Below are 12,993 nucleotides of genomic sequence, written 5' to 3' on the forward strand. Positions count from 1 at the left end.
TTCTGATGAGATATTTGCTTCATCCCCTTATGTTTCTTAAATAAGAAAATATTAGAAATATATAATGTAACTTTCTTGTATATTGTTGAGGATTTTCCACGTACAATAATTAACTTTTGCTCTCCATCTATTAACAATAATGCCTTTACTTTTAACAATTCTATGTTTTCTAAGGATGAAAACTAACTAGATTTTTTTTTATTTATACGTTAAAGATAAAGAATAGCAAAGTTACTTGTATTTATAGTTATTCTTTTTATTTGCAAATATTTCTTAGAATATTAGACAAATTTCATCCCAATTCTCATCATCCTTTTGACCTCGTGTATCGCTTTGCAATAGTTTCTCTCTCTCTCTCTCTCTCTCTCTCTCTCTCTCTCTCTCTCTCTCTCTCTCTCTCTCTCTCTCTCTCTCTCTCTCTCTCTCTCTCTCTCTTCATCTACGTTCCTTTTGCGAAAAAATGAGGAACTTCAAAGTGAGTGTGGAGTAATGGAGAGGTTGCCTAATGAAACTTAATTGATTAAATGTTAAATAGGTAATGAAATATAGGTCGATAAGCGTCCATTGAACAAGATTATGAAATATCGTTTGGAGAGACTAAAGGTTATGGGATTTAAGGTATTGGAAAGCTAGATATGAAATCTAATGTGCAGTACTATCTCCGTAGGGGCGTAGTGCCATCTGTGTACCTCTGGCGGTGCATTGTAGTCACAGCTTAGTGGTTTTGCAACGTTAATTTTGACCCTACCTATACTTGCTTTACATCCTTCTGGCACTACCTACACTTGCATTTCATCCTTCTGACCCTACCTTCACTTGCTTTACATCCTTCTGACCTTACCTGCACTTGCTTTACATCATTCTGATCCTACCTGCACTTGCTTTACATCCTTTTGACCCTACCTGCATTTTCTTTACATCCTTCTCACCATACCTGCTTTCGCTTTACATCCTTCTGGCCTCACATGCACTTGCTTTACATCCTTCTGCCCCTTCTTGCACTTGCGTTACATCCTTCTGACCCTACTTGCACTTACTTTGCATCCTTCTGACCCTACCTGCACTTTCTTTACATTCTTCTGACTATACATGCACACACTTTACATCATTCTGACCTTACCTTCACTTGCTTTATTTCCTTCTGACCCTACCTGCATTTTCTTTACACCCTTCTTACCAAAACTGCTTTTGCTTTACATCCTTCTGACCCCACATGCACTTGTTTTACATTCTTCTGACCCTACTTGCACTTGCTTTACATCTTTTTGACCCTACCTGCATTTTCTTTACATCCTTCTTACCATACCTGCTTTTGCTTTATATTCTTCTGACCCCACTGCACTAGCTTTACATCCTTCTGACCCTACTTGCACTTGCTTTACTTCCTTCTGACCATACCTGCACTTACTTTACATATGTTAGTATACGAGAAATAAGTCCAGCTCATTGGATTTTGTGAGTGAAAATATACTCTGAGTAAATCTTAATTACATTAATGCTTAGTAGTTCAGGTTGATGTTAAGGATATAACTGAGAGAAGCATGTTTGATAATATTCATAAGGTTTTGGTAAATAGAAATAAGCAATGGGAGGTAATAAAGTCAACTCTTATAAATTTGATTGTTTATTTATGAATTAGTAACTGTAGACCTACTGCACGAAATAAAAGAATCTAAATGATGTGACTGTTGATTAGGATTAGAAAGGATGGTTCATTAATTAGGTGCTTTATAAGTTGACTTCAGCAAGCAACTGATTACGGATAAACTTATGCAGTGAATTGGCTAGTTGAATGAACATTTTAATTTCTTTGGTCAATAAAACATTAGTGTAAAGTGTTTCTCTTTAGCTAAAGGGGGTGGGAAGACTTTTGAATCATATGGTTGCGTAGATAAAAGTGGACTTGTGATAATATATAAAATAGATAGGATATAATCTAGATGTGTTTTAATGGCCACTCCAGTTCAAGGAAGTACTTTTAATTTTTAGGAACTTTAAGTAATCTACTAATTTCTCTCTCTCTCTCTCTCTCTCTCTCTCTCTCTCTCTCTCTCTCTCTCTCTCTCTCTCTCTCTCGGCTACTTTAATATACCTTGAAGAATAACATGCTAAAGGTTTAAAGTACTGAGAGATTTTATACAGATTATCTGATAAGTTTGACTCAATGAAGATCTCTTTTATTTCATCCTGATGGTGACCTCCAATTTCAGAGCTCCCATTCCCCATCCTTGATCCTACCTTATCCCAAAATTTGGAAATGTTAAAAAAAAATCACGCTCGCCTCATATGGCTGATGAGTCTCCCACTGGCCCCCTCCTCTTTGAGCACCAGCATTTGCCATTTATTCTTCACCATAAAATGGGCTAAAGGATCCATGAGGTAGATCCTGATCTTAACTAGAGTAATCACTTGTTCTTTTAGACTGTTATTGATTCACCATGTACATAACTTGTTCATTCTTTCACTGGTGTGTTGAGAACTGCAGTTAATGTGTGTAATGAATATATTGTACATGTCAAAGGTCGACAGCCTGTGTTGGTATACATTATTGGATTTTAGTATGCTTATTTATCCAGCTGTCTTATCAGTGTAGGTTTTTATCCTGGCAGCTAAAGTCATGAAAAATTATTGATGTGTTATGCCATTATTATCTTGCTCAAAAGTCTCAAATTCTTTAAATTCGTAATATTTTATCAAATTTTAGAATTTGCTATAAATTATTTCATTCAATTCAAGTATTTTATGTTTAAAATCTTGCATTGTAGAAGGTTATAATGTCAAATGTACAGGTTTTGGTAGTCATTTTCATTTTTAGCAAAGTTGTATGTACTTGTGTCAATGACAAAAATATCAAATTTGTTATGAACTGTGTAATGTAAGTAGTGTAACGCCTGTCTAATGTAAAAGGATTGTGATCTAAAGTGTTTCAGACATGTTTAAGATCTTTTTGAAGTTAGTGTGTAATTAGCTGTAACTGTTATTTCCAAATCTTTCAAAGAAAAAAAAAATTGAGTTCAAGTCTAATTAAAATGTTAAAGATTAATGTAAATGTACCTAACGTAAGTATTTCAGGGAATTTGGTAAGAGGGTCATTTTGAAGTCTGTATTTTAGAGCTTTCTATTATGGCGAGATACCTGGGCTCTCTGAAAAGGTGCACAGCTCGGTTCAGAAATTCCATTTTGTTTCTTGTCTCGTGTCGTTTGTGCCCTTGACATAAAGGAGGGATAAATAACACTTTAATCATCTTTACATGAATTGTGTAATAAGTTCTTGAATATGTTATCATTGTTGTGAAAGCTGTCCAAATGTGTGTGTGTGTGTGTTTGTGCATTTAAATGGTGTGAAAACTGGTTTGGTATGAAGAATAGTTTTCTAAATCGTTGACAAAGAATCTAGTCCTTTTTTTAAAGCTTGAAGTTTCCTGGATCTATGTCTCAGAATAGTATGAGAGTTCAATTTCCACTAAATTACTTTGTTTACGTATCCTCAAAACCTGTGTTTTAAAGAGGCATTTATTTTTGGATACCCTTTTTGGTGAATGCGATACTGATGTGCAGAAACAGTCCTGTCCTTGGACAGTATCTTTCATTGAGGAAAATTCTTAACATACTAAGAGGCATATTAGGTATTGTACACCTGCAAAGTTTACAATAATTGGAATATCGTATTCAAAAGTTCATTAATGCCCAAAATATAGATAATTCATAATCCGTTTTAATCTGCTGACTATATTTATGGTTTGATCTTTTGACGATTTATAGAAATTATAAGGTTATTACACTAGATCGCAGGCAGATTTGGGGCTGACATGTTTTGTATAGTAATTTTAATATTTGTTCGTTTGTTAGACTGCCTAGCCTTTTGGTCAGTTTTTTTTTTTTTCAAAAAGTTAGATAACTGGTATCAATTTATCCTAATTGAACTGTGAATACATTGCAATCATTAAAATACTTCACATTCAGAACATAGTTATCAAAGTAATGATAAACACCATGCTTATTTGTAATGTTTATCTTATGAAAAAGCAGGAAAATACTTATGAATATCTTTAATGCAAATAATGAAATGAAAAATTTGCAAATCGTCATATTGAAAGAGGGTACTATTTAGAATGTTACAGTACAATATTAAAGGTTATGTCTTTCGATTTCTCTTAAAGTTTTAATCTTGCCATAAATAAAGTACCCACTGCTGATCTTGACAGTAATTATTTATGTCCCTACACCATTCGAGAATACCATCAGTTTATTTGTTTGCCATTAATGGATCACTAGGGCTCACTCTGGTTAGAGTAGTTTGAATATTAAATGGAGAATTATAAGATTAGAGGGAAAATGATAAAAGGAGCCCCAAGTGTAATGGAAATAAAATATGGGAAATTTGATATTTCATATCCGAGCTATCTAGTATTAATTTATTGCACGACGCAGTGAAATGGGGTAACTCTCTCTCTCTCTCTCTCTCTCTCTCTCTCTCTCTCTCTCTCTCTCTCTCTCTCTCTCTCTCTCTCTCTCTCTCTCTGTCAAAAACCAGAAGGGGATAGTGTCATCAGTGCACCTCACAGGATTCTCTGTAGGCGTCACTTAAGGTCTTGGCAGCTGTCCATCAGGCCCTTCTGTAACTACTCTAACTTTATATCCTTCAACTGTACCCCCTCCTTTCCTTACTCCATTCTTCCATCTTGTCCTCCAAGCTCCCATGACTTTTACTTCAAAGTAACTGAATGGCTTTACAGGCCCAAGCGCTGGGATATATTTCTAAATTCAATCCAGTCTCCCTCTTTAAAACGCTAATCACAGGCTCTGGAAAATATCTTATTTTTCCCTATTCGTAACAAGCGCAACTGTTTTTTTTTTGAGCCATGTTTACTCTTCAAGATAGTTATTCATCGCACATCAGTATAACAAGAGGTCAAACCCCAGTATATTTTGATATTTGATATCAGTGTCAGATTTACTTGTCCTGAGAATTAGCAAATATTGAATGTTGGGACTTTGTGGTATGAAAGTGTTGTGAATTCTACTGCAAGGAATGAAGGATTGTTTTGCTAATGTTGAATGATTAGAGTGAGACTCCTTTCGAGAGGTTAGGTCGTTGTTTTGCTTGTTTCCCTTCAATAGATCAGGTCTCAAGGCTGGCAAATCAGGTCAGTGTTTGTGTCAGTGTTTATTAGAGAAGTCATACTGAAAAGATTTTTAGTTAGTTCTTTTTTTAATTTTTTTTTAAGTAGATACGGGTACGAATTAGGATTACAGGCTTTCCTGTAGAATTATGGTTGGTTTTCCATTGTAATTTACGTAGAGTAGAATTTGAAGAAATTTAATTTAACTATGAGAAAAAGTGAAAAATATCCTCTCTCCATTTAGTGATTACAACAGTCAGCCCATTGGCAAACTTCAAACTCGAGTTTCTTCAAAAAGGATTCATTTAAATTGTAAAATCCCCAGCTTCGATAAACAAAGTATTTAAATAAATTTATATCTTGAGTTTTTGAAATAGCTCTTGTTGTAATCTTTAAAAAATGTTTACTATAGAAAAAAAATCACTTGACGTTTTAGTATATGACTAAATATTTTAGATTTTCTGAAATGACTATGTTTTTAACGTAGAAATTTAGTTTTGTACATGAATTTATAATTAGAAAAAAAAACTTAAAAGACCAAAAACTTTTCTGGGTTTTAGAGTTTCGATGTATTAGTTATGGGATTTGCTGAAGTAGGTTATCTAAGGAGAAAATATCAGTCTTGATAAGGTCATCGAGAAATGAATCAAAGAATATTATAATTTATCTTTTTGTTAAGAGACTTGAGTTTGATGCTTCGCTCTTTATTAGTATACATTTTCTGAAAATAATCAAATTGTTTAAAAGTTATAATTGCTGGTCCTGTGTTTCTCTATTGTGAAAACATTTCTAATTTTTGTTATATTCTAAACTGAAACGCGAAATGAACTCATCATTATTATATGTCATTATCTCGATAAGCTTCCGAGTATCATAAATAAATAAGTATTGAATAATCTAAAGATATATTTATCTTCTTTGGTAATTTTAAACTGCCTTACATTGAAAGGTATTTATGAATTCAAAGACGTTCGTTTTCCGAACAATACTAAAATTATATTTGGTATTAAATATATGTTCATCTTGTGTCAGATCTACGTCTGTCTATCTGTTTGCGCTCATTCTAGTAACTTAAAAATAAAAGTTTTAATATAATTTTAGGTTGAGTTAATCTAAAGTTTGTTCAAGACAAAAATCTTGAACGTATAAAATTGTTTTAATTACTAAAAATAGCTTGATCATAACTATTTTAACCGTAAATTGAAGTTACATAGTAAGTTACACAGGACCTGCTTAAATTACGTAATATAGAATGATCTTCTTTTATTATTAGCTGAGGATATCTTAGTAAGCGAACATATGCTTGTGATGTTATACCAAAGGATTATATGAGCAAAGGATGGTATCATAAATAGTTGTAAGACGAGGATAGTAATATTAATAGTTATAAGAGGACAATAGTATGTCAAGTTATAAGATGATGAGAGTATATTAATTGAGGGCTTGTATGCCCAGGATAGTATACTGTAGTAAGGGAGATAGTATAATATAATTAAAAACTAAGGATAGTAAGTGGGATTGACTTTATTTAAATCTATAGGTGTATAAAACATAATCATATATGTAGGAGTATAGTAATGTACATTTTTGAGCTTTTAGTTGTAGGCCTATGTTTTTTTATTACGAGGTATATTAACTTGGAATTAAAACGTGGTCTACTTGTAATTAGGTAAATATTCAATTAGAATCATATGTTTCATATTCCTGTCTATCTGCATGTGAAAAGAAAGGTTATTTTTATGGGTATAGTTATATAAAATCTAAATTGCTTTGTTTAGAATGTCATCGTTAGTTTTGTAAAGTCTTTCAGGTCAAACTCGCTATCCATTGTTGTTGTTTTTCCAAGGGTTTGCATTTGAGAACTTTATTACACAGCTAAAGTGATTCAGGTGTCCACGTGTAAGATGAATGCGTACTTCGGTCCGATCTGACTGTCTGCTGGGAGGAGTAGCAAGGATGGTCAGGGCAGTAGTCTTGCACGGCTCTTCTCTTTTACCTGACTCAATCATGTGCATTAAATGGGGCGAGACAGGGAGGCACCTTGGCATTTGTGAATCTTGTCTGCTTTTGAGCGAGCTTCAGGTGTCTGTAGTAATAGATCGTTCTGAAATTGCACAAAGGCTTGAAAATGATTTTGCTTCTTTTAGATTGTGTTTGTTTTCCATTCTAGGAATATTAACGAGTTTTTGTCTATGTGTAAAATTTAAAGTTTCATTAAAGAATTAACGTAACTATAATCACTGGAATCTCCTGTTTATTAATGAGAAAAAATTACATAAATGTTTTACCATTCAACTTCATGAGAGCTTCAAACTATTCCTGAACTCATTAGATTACAATCCTGATATCATTGTTTGTAAAATTATCAATAAAATAGAAAAAAGAAGGAAAAGGAAAGCATTCAAGGGCCTAGTAACATTGCTTCCTCAGAAGAAAACTTTGCATTACGTTCCTGGTTACTAGGTGGGACAGGGGATGGCCTTGGTGGGCTTTCCTTTTTCTTCTTTTTTATTAATAATTTTACTTTTCGCTCAGCGAAAGCACTACTTACTTATACTGTACTATCATGAAATATGTAATCCCAAATGCTGAGCTTCAAACGTACCTACAGTGGTTCAAAGAAAACGGACAAGCTCTGGAAACAAAGAAAACGTCCTTTGTCATTCAGTGCACCACATAGATGAAGGGTGACTCACCTAAGAGCCATTCTTCGTCGAATCGTGAGCTTACTCCTTGACAAACGATAAGTTTTCTTGATTCTGAGGCGTTTAAAGCTTTAAGTAAATGGGGTTTCATAAATTTGATACATATGTCATTGACATCATAGTGTTTGTATTTCAATTATATTAATAGACTGATTGCACCAAAACCTGTTTTATGTTTGACATTGTCTTCTACAATAAAAGTCATTAACGAATTTCTAAGTTTTTCTTCAGCCATATTGTTAATTGGAAACTTTAAGTATATATTTGGGTATACTTTAGTACCTAAAATTTTAAGCTAATGGTTTTAAAATTGAATAAGAGGCTTTTGAGGAATATTAACTAATGGAAATAACACGGTCATTATTTTCATGACTTTAGTCAGGAAACACCTACTTGACAGACAGCTGGATTAAGAAGTGGACTTAGGTCCAAAATGAAATACAGACACAGTCAGTCGGCCATCTTGACTTTGTATTTTATATTCATAAAACACTGGTACTTCAGCTCTCAAACCCCAGAGGGGGAGTGAACGAACTCTATATGGGGGGTGTCAATAGCAGTCCAAAGGAACAAGAGGCTAGTTAGGAGAGAGGACTATTTCAGGAGCCTTTTGGCCCATTTTTCGTGGGGAATAAGGCATTTGCTGGTGCTTGAAGGGGTAGGGGGCCGCTTAGGGAGAACACTCAGTCATATGAGGTTTAGCATAGGGAGAATACTCAAGTTACTACTGATTTTCATTTTTTTTTACTTTCATTTCGTTTTCTTATGTACCAGGGAAACTAAATTAAAAACTGTAATACCTTTCACGTGCATTTTATTTCTGAGTTCATAAGATGTTACAATGTTGAATATAATAAAAATAACAGTTTAAAGTAGTACAATATCCTTTCATGACATACAAAAAATATAATCAAAATGGCTTGCATATAACAAAGCCATATATTAAAGAGCATATATGGCAAAATAATAATTTAAAATAATTTGTTGTAAATAATAGGCGCTACTGGTTAAAAGGCCTATTGCATAAGAAAAATGGTATGAACAAAAATACTAAAAGATACAACAAGAGCTAGAGTCCCGAAGGATAATTTAGGGCAAGAGGTTAAATTCCACTGCTGATAATATAACTACATATATTGAATAACTAAAGGGAGATGGCTCAGCATTTGGACGTGAGTGGTTAGAAGTATGGACATTAAGGACTACTTTAATCATATCCTAGGTTCATTGTAGTCTTGGAAAGAGTTTAGTCATGATATTGAGTGCTAGATGTTTGAATAGATAATTAAAATCTACTTCATCCATTACAGAAGTGAAATATCATCTAGTTGATCAATCTTGTAGTTTAGCAATGGGATTTATTCCTTAATATTACCCATAATAAATGTTAAAGGGAAAGATTTTGTTCATTTCCCCAAAACTAGGATTGAAAGTAAAGATTAATCTTATATGAGAGATTGGCTCTGAACAACCTTTGTTCAGACAACTATTTCCTAGAAAGACTAATCTCTCATATAAGATAAGTATTACCTTTCTATCTGTTTAAAGGAATGAACAAAATCTTTGCCTTTAACATTTTTTAAGGAGGATATTAAAAAAATAAACAGCATTGCTAACCAACAAGAATTCTCAACTTGAGACGTTTCATTTCTGATATGGATGAAATAAATTTATTCTACACGGTTACCCAAATATCTTGTACTCAATATAGTGACTAAACCTTTTCCAGCTCTCCATAATGAGCCTAGGATATGATTAAAGCAGTCTGTAATGTCTATACTACAACCCTCTGACGTCCAAATGCTGGGCCATCTACCTTTACTCTTTCAATATATGTAGTTATATTATCAGCAGTGAATTTCACCTTTTGCCATAAATTATCATTCAGGACACAAGCTCTTGTATCTTCAAGTATTACCGTTCATACCATTTTTTTCTTATGCAATAGACCTTATCAAGTAGCGCCTATTATTTACAACAAAATATACAAAATAATTATTCTAACCAAAATACAATTATCAATTATACAAGCACATCACGTCTCAATTAAGTTATAATAAATATTTGCATCTAATAAAATATTAGATGACAAAAAATATTTAATTGCATATAAAAAGCAACTGGTTTTAAACATTTGATATCTGCATTGCTACCTAAATGAGAAAAAAAATAAATTATCTTTAATTCATATCCTATTTATAGAAAGTTATTTTTATTAGATTTGCAAAGAAATTTGCCTATAAAACCAATATTAATAGGTTTAAAAGATCCAATTTAAATTTATATCACTTGAAAATTTCAACTACAAAGGTACTCTATAAACTCTTAATATTATTTTAATAGTACTACCCTTCAAAATAGTCCTTCAAAATGCTATGTTAAAATGAATTTAGAGCATTCATCAAATTGTTACAAAACCAAAAAAAAATTTCGATGAACTTCAATACAAGTAATTATTCCTCCTAATAATTTTTTACCATTCCTCCCCTTTTCCTAAATAATTGACCTAATTTTTTTTTTTTTTACATTAGAAGCAGTACTTTAATTGCAATACCTCCCTTCCTGAGTCCCTTATTTTTAACCTTGAATCAAGAACTTGATGTTTCTGAAAATTCTCTTGACAAAATAACCTTAACCCTTTCGTTAGGTATAACTACCTAAGCCTTTCATGAATAATCTTAAAGTTTTACATTAAAACCCCCCTAAGAACATCCAGTTAATGAAACATTCTATAAATGTAGATTTAAAACTACACTTCACTGCTGGCTTCCTTCTCTCAAGAATACATACAGTAGAAAACCTAATGCTACTCTGGAAATTCAATTACTTATCCTTTCATAAAATCCTTTGATATAAACCTAATTTGTAAAATGCTCCAAAGGAAAACTTATTAACTTTATAAGTTATATTCTCAGCTAAAGTACGAGAAATTAATCACATCTTGTGTATTACGCATATGCAAAGTTTAAAACCAGTAGACATGAGATTTCATCCTTTCAATAGCATTTTTTTAATTTTAATGTTTTGAAACACAAATGCACATTCACTGAAAAAAAATATAAAAAGATCTGCTACTGCAAACAAGCAATTGGAAAATTAACATTTCATATTTTTCGAAAATTATTAATTAAACCAAACTCACTGAAATGTATTTGAGATGCAATTTTGGGATTAATTTTACAATCACTTTGAGAAAAAGTGTCCAAACAATCTAAACTTTTTTTGAAGCAGGTGTATTTTTCAATGTGAATATAACCTTGATTCCAAAAGAGAGAGAGAGAGAGAGAGAGAGAGAGAGAGAGAGAGAGAGAGAGAGAGAGAGAGAGAGAGAGAGAGAGAGAGAGAGAGAGAGACTTCTAATACTCTTAAATACTACTTATGATCTTAAGAACAGTGATTACCCTCATTAGTGTCAAAATTATCCTATTCATGACTTTCCTTGCTTCCCGTTACACATGATAAATGGATTAGTTGCTCACACAATATGCAGAACTATTTAATAAATAAAATGAGAGTCCTGTACGCTAAATACACGAAAATTAATTCTTGCACTGGGGCTTTACATGAAATTTTCAGTTAAGTAAAATATATGCCATTATTACAACTGGGAAGGAATAATAATATATGCCATTATTACAACTGGGTAATGACGAAGTGAAAGTAAGAGAAACTGGCATTTAGAGGAGGAGTGGAAGTTAGTAAAAGAAAATTTTGTTGGGATTGCAAGTGATGTGTGTGGAAAGAAGGTTGTTGGAGGCAGCATGAGGAAGGGCAGTGAATGGTGGAATGAAGGAGTGAAGGTAAAAGTGGAAGAGAAAAAGAGCGCTTTTGAAGAATGGCTGCAGAGTAATAGTATAGAGAAGTATGAAAAATATAAAGAGAAAAATGTGGAAGTAAAGCGCAAGACACGTGAGGCAAAGAGGGCAGCTGACCTGAGGTGGGGTCAGGGATTGGGTCATTCATTTGAAGAGAATAAGAAGAAGTTTTGGAAAGAAGTGAAGAGAGTAAGGAAGGCTGGCTCAAGAATTGAAGAGACAGTGAAAGATGGAAATGGAAGGTTGTTAAAAGGAGAGGAGGCAAGGAAAAGATGGGCGGAATATTTTGAAAGTTTACTGAATGTCGAGGATAATAGGGAGGCAGATATAATTGCTGTTGCAGGTGTTGAGGTGCCAGTGATGGGAGATGAGAATGAGAGAGTGATTACAATAGAGGAAGTGAGGAGAGCACTAGATGAAACGAGAGTAGGAAAAGCGTCTGGTATGGATGGTGTGAGAGCTGAGATGTTGAAGGAGGGGGGTGTGACTGTACTTGAATGGTTGGTGAGATTGTTAATATGTGTTTTGTGTTGTCAATGGTACCAGTAGATTGGGTTTGTGCATGTATTGTACCACTATATAAGGGTAAGGGAGATGTGCATGAGTGTTGTAATTCAAGAGGTATTAGTTTGTTAAGCGTAGTTGGAAAAGTGTATGGTAGAGTAATGATTATTAGGATCTAGGATAAAACAGAGAATGCAATCTTAGAAATACAGGGTGGTTTTAGAAGAGGTAGGGGTTGTATGAATCAGATTTTTACAGTTAGGCAGATATACGAGAAATATTTAGCAAAAGGTAAGGAGGTGTATGTTGCGTTTATGGATCTGGAGAAAGCGTATGATAGAGTTGATAGGGAAGCAATGTGGAATGTGATGAGGTTATATGGAGTTGGTGGAAGGTTGTTGCAAGCAGTGAAAAGTTTCTACAAAGGTAGTAAAGCATGTGTTAGGATAGGAAATGAAGTGAGTGATTGGTTTCCGGTGAGAGTGGGGCTGAGACAGGGATGTGTGATGTCGCCGTGGTTGTTTAACTTGTATGTTGATGGAGTGGTGAGAGAGGTGAATGCTCGAGTGCTTGGACGAGGATTAAAACTGGTAGACGAGAATGACCATGAATGGGAGGTAAATCAGTTTTTGTTTGCGGATGATACTGTACTGGTTGCAGACATAGAAGACAAGCTTGGACGATTAGTGACAGAATTTGGAAGTGTGTGTGAGAGAAGGAAGTTGAGAGTTAATGTGGGTAAGAGTAAGGTTATGAGATGTACGAGAAGGGAAGGTGGTGCAAGGTTGAATGTCAAGTTGAATGGAGAGTTACTTGAGGAGGTGGATCAGTTTAAGTACCTGGGGC

This window comes from Palaemon carinicauda, chromosome 5, assembly GCF_036898095.1.
Source record: "Palaemon carinicauda isolate YSFRI2023 chromosome 5, ASM3689809v2, whole genome shotgun sequence".
In the NCBI taxonomy this organism is placed as follows: domain Eukaryota; kingdom Metazoa; phylum Arthropoda; class Malacostraca; order Decapoda; family Palaemonidae; genus Palaemon; species Palaemon carinicauda.